We start from the raw sequence: 8,170 nt of genomic DNA, 5'->3' as shown, positions 1-8,170 counted from the left end.
TCTCTGTGGCTTTGGAGCCTGTCCTGGAACTAGCTCTGTAGACCAGGCTGGTCTCGAACTCACAGAGATCCGCCTGCCTCTGCCTCCCGAGTGCATCTGTTGTTTTGTTTTTGGAAATGGGGGAAGGGTCTCTATGTAGCCCTGGCCGTCCTAGAACCCTCTGTGTTTACCGTGCTGGTCTCAAACTCACAGTGATCTGCCTGCCCCAGCCTCCCAAGTGCTAGGACTAAAAGTGTGTGCTACTATGCTCAGCTGTACTTTTTCTTGATGCAAAATGCTATCAAATCTTCCAGGTTTCCAAGGATTTAACTGGAGGGAGGTAGCTAGGAGAAGGCTTAGGACCAAACACCCAAAGCATCCAATGACACCTGGCAGATTCTCACTCTGGAGGATGTAAACAGAGTAAATCTTGACATTTTAGACTCACGTGAAAGTGCTCTGCCACCTCAGGCCAAAGACTGCAGGACATCTCCCCCCACCCACCAGGAGCTAAGAAGCAAGACCAAAGAGGCAAAATGCTTGGAAGCCAGCAACCCTTCCTCCCACTCTGATTCATCAATGGCTCTTACTCTATACTCTGATGGCCCAAGAGCCCAAGTTTCAGTGAAGACTCATTTGTCCAGTAAGGGGAGGGGCGTGGGGGCGGGACTCCCCCCACTCCAGGCCTCTTTTGTGCCAAAGAAGGAGGAAACAGAATAAGCAAAATAAAATTCATAAAGCAAAGCAGTAATTATGGTGTGGTCAACAAGGGGCAGCTACTCAGGCCCATCATTATGTGGCTAAATTTAACGCCCTGCGAGGCCAGGGGAGCCATGCGCCCCGGGCACCGTGTGTCCACACAGACGCCAGCTCTGCCACCTTCACCCGCTCAACAGCCGCCAGGGTTGCCAGAAAGCAGGTCACATTTTTTTTTATAGTCTGTTTACTAAGATGCTGTTTTTACTGCCGGCGCTTCTCTCATTTTATCTTTTTCCCTTTTCCCCAAACAGACTGGCCTGTATTTTCTGTCCTGTTTTTTTTTTTCCTCCCTCTCTCAGTACTATTTTCAGAACTCTAATTTTATATGGTATGTCCTTTTTTTTTTTTTTTGGTAAATATTTGCCATAACTAAGCCAGGCACATCCAGTTTAAAAGACTCCATCCCACAAAACATCAGACCTTTAACGATATGCATCTCATTAGCTTGCCTCATGAAAGGGGGTATAGAAAAAAAGCAATTTACAGACTCTCTCACTTTTTATATCTAGAGAGACCTATATTTATATGTGAGGACAAGCTGAACACTGGCATGGGGAGCCCCGATAGGAGCAGCACAATGGCCATTTGATTCAGGCTTCCAGCCGCAGGCAGTTTCAGGAGAGTCCAACTCATGGTCTGTATGTTGCTGCTGGTCCACCCAGGTAGTTCTGAGCAGTCAGTACAGCTAGAACATTCTCTGGTCGTTAGGGCTCTCTAGGATTAGGGGGGATAAAACACTAGATCCTAAACTGTCCAAAATATAAGAAAACAAAAGGCAGAAGGCCACAAATGTTTGGTCCTTCTCTGGTCAATAAAGTTACAGGAAGGCAGCTGTGAGTTAGGAGAGGGATCAGATCCCTTCCAAGTGAGAACCTCTACCCACTATCCAGGACTTCTCTAGATGAGCAAAGCCCCAGAAGTGAGGGAGGATTTGTCACCGTATGTGTGCGACTCAATGAAAATTATGTAACTGAATCTGCATCCTTCCCTAAAGAAGGGCACAAGGTCAGTAAAGAATCTCCAAACACCTGTGACACTTTTAAACTCAAGATACAATTAGAGGAACCACCATCTGCAGTGTTTTTAATAAAACCAAAGGGGACAGGGGGCTAGGGAGAGGACTTCACTGCTAAAGCGCTTCCTGTATAAGACAGGGACCAGTCTGATCCTCGCACCACGTAAAGCCCAGGGCAGCGGCATATGCTTGTAATCCTAACACAGGGGCAGGCAAGCTGGCCATCCAGTCTGGAGAAAAGTGCAAAAATGAATGCCAACACTCAAAGCTGAAGCTTCAGGCCCCTCCACAAAAATGTGCGCACATACAAATCGTGTGCTCACACTGACACCGACACAGCAGCAGTAAGAGGCCCATTACAAGAAAATGTCTGTCTACCCGAAACAGTCGGTACTGGCATAAGAACAGACAGGAGGACCAATGGAACCAAATAGAAGACCCGATATTAATCCACACACCTTTGAACACCTGATTTTTGGCAATAAAACAAAAAATATCAAATGGAAAAAAGAAAGCATGTTTAACAAGTGGTGCTGGCATAACTTGATATCAACATGTAGAAGAATGAAAATAGATCCATATCTGTTGCCATGCACAAAACTCAAGTCCAAATGAATCAAAGAACTCAACATAAAGCCAACTACACTGAACCTCATAGAAGAGAAAGTGGGAAGTACACTTGAATGCATTGGCACAGGAGACCACTTCCTAAATATAACCCCAGCAGCACAGACACTGAGAGAAACAATTAATAAATGGGACCTTCTGAAACTGAAAAGCTTCTGTAAAGCAAAGGATACAGTCAACAAGACAAAATGACAGCCTACAGAATGGGGAAAGATCTTCACTAACCCCACATCAGACAGAGGTCAGAACTCCAAAATATACAAAGAACTCAAGAAATTGGTCCTCAAAAGAACAAATAATCCAATTTTTAAAATGGAGTACAGACCTAAACAGAGAACTCTCAACAGAGGAATCTAAAATGGCTGAAAGACACTTAAGGAAATGCTCAACACCCTTAGTCATCAGAGAAATGCAAATTAAAACAACTCTGAGAATCTATCTTACATCTGTAAGAATGGCCAAAATCAAAAACACTGATGACAACTTATGGAGAGGTTGTAGGGTAAAGGGAACACTTCTGCATTGCTGGTGGGAGTACAAGCTGGTACAACCCCTTTGGATGTCAATGTGGCAATTTCTCAGAAAATTAGAAAACAACCTTCCTCAAGACCCAGCAATACCACTTTTGGGTATACATCCAAAGGACACTCAATCGTGCCACAAGAACATGCATTGAGCTATGTTCATAGCAGCTTTGTTTGTCATAGCCAGAACCTGGGAACAACCTAAATGCCCTTCGACCAAAGAATGGATAAGGAAAATGTGGTATCTTTACACAATGGAGTACTACACAGCAGAAAAAATAATGACATCTTGAAATTTGCAGGCAAATGAATGGAGCTAGAAAATGTTATTTTGAGTGAGGTACCCCAGACACAGAAAGACACATATCATATGTACTCACTCATAAGTGGTTTTTAAACATAAAGCAAAACCAGCCTACAAATTACAATCCCAGAGAACCTAGACAACAATGAGGACTCTAAGAGAGACATGGATTTAATCTACATTGGAAGTAGAAAAAGACAAGATCTCCTGAGTAAATTGGGAGCATGGGGACCTTGGGAGAGGGTTGAAGGCAGGGGAGAAGCAGGGAGGGGAGCAGAGAAAAATGTAGAGCTCAATAAAAAACAATAAAAAAGCCGGGCGGTAGTGGCGCACGCCTTTAATCCCAGCACTTGGGAGGCAGAGGCAGGCGGATCTCTGTGAGTTCGAGACCAGTCTGGTCTGCAAGAGCTAGTGCCAGGACAGGCTCCAAAACCACAGAGAAACCCTGTCTCGAAAACAACAACAACAACAACAAAAAAAAAACAATAAAAAAGAAAAAAAAGAAAACTTCTGGTCAAGAGAATAGAATCTCTAGAATGATGGACTGGGCAAATCAATTACCTGGCCAAGGAACCACCCCTCAGGAAGATGAGACCACCCCTTACGAAAGTGGGTTCCTCTTAAGCCATACTAATGAGAGATAGGTAGACTAATTAGCCTTTTAAGGCGACAATATAGTTTTCCTTCTCAGAATTCTCACTCCTTGAATGTCTCTTACATAACTACAGACAAGCAGCTCATATCTGCCCACTTTTCTAAATTACCCAGAAAGAGCTACATCCTTTTTTCTTTCTCTCTTTCTAAGTGTGCTTTCTCTAACACTTTGAGCTCCCTAGAATGTTAGATTTTCTGAGCCTTTCTCTAAAGCTTCCTTTCCCACCATGTGGCGACCTGCTACCCTGAGGCTCACCTCTGTGCGAGCTTAATTCTAACCACACAGCCTTTCTCCTTCTCTCCTCTACTGCCTTCTCTAGGCATTGCAGATACAGTTTGCCTGCCCTGCAGTTTTTCTTTTAAACTCCAAAAAAAAAAAAAAAAACTGTCCTCAAGCTTCTGCTTAAGCCCATACTTAAATTACTTTGTTAATGAGACCAAGAACACCAAGGCGGACCCTGATTTCCCTGGTATCATCTGGTAACAAGGACGGAATGCCCCAAATTTCTGACGCCACACAAATGAGAACGGAGATGAGCCTAAGCATGCAGTTCCGGTTACTCAGAACCTGGGGTCCTGTCCACAGGTTCAAGGACATCTTAGGCAACAAGCTCCAACTGACGATAAAAAGGAAGGAAGTGATAGAGGAGAGAAAGAGAAAAGAAAGGAAGGGAGGTGGGAGAAAGAGCCGGGCTAGGAAAGAATACACGGATCGAAAGGCCTTACCTGGGGGTTGAGATGGCTCAGTGGGTAAGAGTACTTTCTGTGCAAGCAGGGAGACCTGAGTTTACATCTCCATCACCATGGAAAGGCCAGGAACGCTCCCTACCCTTGCACAGGGCAGACAGGGAAAAGCTACTCCTGGAACCTCACTGGTCCTCCTGCCCAGCAAAAATAGAAAGGTCTAACATCTTTAACCTGATTTTTGTTAGTTTGTTTAGGAATGAAGACATTTAAATCCAATTACTACATGGAAGTTATACTCTTCCAATAACTGAAACATCCTCAGAGGTTGTTTTCCCTGGGAAATTGAATATACACTGAGAATGCTACTTGTTAAAACCAAAAGGTAAAAAGTAACAACAGCTTTAGGGAGAGTCCATATACTTTGTATGAAATAGAAATGTGTATTACATTGTATCAATCTTTCCCATGATGCTATATACATAGATAGTTATTCTTTGGTTTATCTTTTCTGTTAGTACATGCCCTCCAGACACACAAAGTAAGTTTTTGTATATAAGAGTATTAAATTAAACAGTCTCACCCTGCTCTCCCTTTAACCTCTCCAAGGAATACTGCCACTTCCACTAACGGCTCCTTTTTTATTTTAGTTAGTTCTGTTGTTTGAGACAAGGTCTCATAATGTACCCAAGGTTAGCCTCAAGTTCATGGCAATCTTCCTGTCTCAGCTCTTCCCAATTGCCAGAATTATAGACATGAGCTACCATACCTGGATAACTAATAGTTCCTTTGTTCTTTTTTATCTTTACAATTACAATTATCTGTGTATGTGTACTCATACATGGGCATGTGCATGCTACAGTACATGTGAGGTCGAGAACGACTTGTGGGAGGGGTTCTCTCCTTCCATGTGGATTCCATGTGGTTCTTGGGAATCAAACTCAGGTTGTCAGTCTTGGCAACAGTGTCTTTCCCTGCTGAGTCGTGCGACCAACCCAGTCCTCGACCTTTTCTTCTTTAAATCAGCATCTCCAAGTGATGTCCCATCCCTACCCTTACCTACACTGGATCAGGATCAGAAGGGGCTCTGGGAGTAAAGAGTCCAAGAGGCAAATGTACAACATCAAAATGGCTCAGACTTTAAGTGTAAAATTAACTGGACCAGCAGAAGCAGGTGGATCTCTGTGAGTTCAAGGCCAGCCTGGTCTACAAAGTGAATTCTAGGACTGACTCCATAGCTACTGAGAAACCCTGTCTCGATAAGAAAGGAAGGAAGGAAGGAAGGAAGGAAGGAAGGAAGGAAGGAAGGAAAGAAAGAAAGAAAGAAAGAAAGAAAGAAAGAAGACCATATTAGAAAAGAATTTGAGCAGTGTCCCTGCCATATCCCTGTAATTCCAACCTTTGGGAGTCTAATGGAGGAATATAATGAGTTTGAGGCCAATTTAGCCTCTTAGTGAGACTGCCTGAAAAAAAAAAACCTGTGAGGAAAAAGACTTACAAAGTACCATACAGGAAAAATCTAAATGGAGGGGTAGCTAACTCAATTTCCATTGTCTCCCTTCTTGCTCTCTGGATCCTCCCATATGACAAATGTTCTGGCACAGGGTATAGGAAGAGCACTATTATGCCTGAAAGAAGATCAGGCTGAGGGAAGGAAAAATCGTCACAAAGACCCACAAAGGGATAATGCACACATAGGGCTTGGAACACTGAACAGAACATGAGAAGAAAATACTAGTCAAATGGAATGAGATGTGTACATGTGGGACACTGTCGACACTTCCGTGTACAAGTGCAGGGCACAAGGATAAAGCCAAGGAGGACCAGGATGAAGTGGCATGAATGGACTTGTCTAGAGAACAAGGAGTTTGAACTTTATCCTATAGGCCATTATAAACCACTATGAACCACTGCAGGATAGTAAACAAGAGAGCAGGACAATCAGGTTCTTCAAAGAGACTGTTCTGATAAACATAAATTCAACTGTTGAGTAGAAAGGGGAAGATGGGAAGACAGGTATGGAGGCTGCTGCAGAGTCAAAGCAAAAAAGGTAATCTTTATCTAAGGCAACAGAAGCTAGACTAGAGGAAACCAGAATCCATGATAGCTGGTGAGTCACAATTGGATGCAAAGACCAAGAGGAACATAGGAATACAGGTGAATCCCTAGTTTCTAGCTTAGAAAACTGATATTTGACACAATGCCCATCAAAATCCCAGCAAAATTCTTCAAAGACCTCAAAAGAATGGTAATCAATTTCATTTGGAAAAGCAAAAAACCCAGGATAGCCAAAACAATCCTTTGCAATAATTCTGGAGGCACCACAATTCCTGACTTCAAACTCTACTACAGAGCTACAGTACTGAAAACAGCCTGGTATTGACATAAGAACAGACAGGAGGACCAATGGAACCAAATAGAAGACCCAGATATCAATCCATATATCTTCGGACACCTGATCTGTGATAAAGAAGCAAAAAAATATCAAATGGAAAAAAGAAAGCATGTTTAACAAGTGGTGCTGGCATACTTGATATCAACATGTAGAAGAATGAAAATAGATCCATATCTGTTGCCATGCACAAAACTCAAGTCCAAATGAATCAAAGAACTCAACATAAAGCCAACTACACTGAACCTCATAGAAGAGAAAGTGGGAAGTACACTTGAATGCATTGGCACAGGAGACCACTTCCTAAATATAACCCCAGCAGCACAGACACTGAGAGAAACAATTAATAAATGGGACCTTCTGAAACTGAAAAGCTTCTGTAAAGCAAAGGATACAGTCAACAAGACAAAATGACAGCCTACAGAATGGGGAAAGATCTTCACTAACCCCACATCAGACAGAGGTCAGAACTCCAAAATATACAAAGAACTCAAGAAATTGGTCCTCAAAAGAACAAATAATCCAATTTTTAAAATGGAGTACAGACCTAAACAGAGAACTCTCAACAGAGGAATCTAAAATGGCTGAAAGACACTTAAGGAAATGCTCAACACCCTTAGTCATCAGAGAAATGCAAATTAAAACAACTCTGAGAATCTATCTTACATCTGTAAGAATGGCCAAAATCAAAAACACTGATGACAACTTATACTGGAAAGGTTATGGGGTAAAGGAAACACTTCTGCACTGCTGATGGGAATGCAAGCTGGTACAACCCCTTTGGATGTCAGTGTGGCAATTTCTCAGAAAATTAAGAAACAACCTTCCTCAAGACCCAGTAATACCACTTTTGGGTATATATCCAAAAGATGCTCAATCGTGCCACAAGGACATGTCTCAACTAGCATCTTTGTTTGTCATAGCCAGAACCTGGAAACAATCTAAATGCCCCTCAACCAAAGAATGGATTAGGAAAATGTGGTAGTTACACAATGGAGTACTACACAGCAGAAAGATATAACGACAGCTTGAATTTTGCAGGAAAATTGATGGAGCTAGAAAACATAATTTTGAGTGAGGTAACCCAGACACAGAAAGACAATTATCACATGTACTCACTCATAGGTGGTTTTTATTTTTTTATTTTTTATTTTCTTTGGTTTTTCGAGACAGGGTTTCTCTGTGGTTTTGGAGCCTGTCCTGGAACTAGCTCTTGTAGACCAGGCTGGTCT

At 42.5% G+C, this 8,170-nt stretch overlaps 1 protein-coding gene across 3 annotated transcripts in view; it reads right to left on the bottom strand.

Annotated features, from left to right (window-relative positions):
* Nucleotides 1–8,170, bottom strand: part of Nhej1 (non-homologous end joining factor 1) — a 103,785-nt gene that overhangs the window by 72,317 nt on the left and 23,298 nt on the right. The gene's annotated exons all lie outside the window — the stretch shown is intronic.

This window comes from Microtus ochrogaster, linkage group LG4, assembly GCF_000317375.1.
Source record: "Microtus ochrogaster isolate Prairie Vole_2 linkage group LG4, MicOch1.0, whole genome shotgun sequence".
In the NCBI taxonomy this organism is placed as follows: Eukaryota; Metazoa; Chordata; class Mammalia; order Rodentia; family Cricetidae; genus Microtus; species Microtus ochrogaster.
This window is presented reverse-complemented; position numbering and strand designations above follow the sequence as displayed.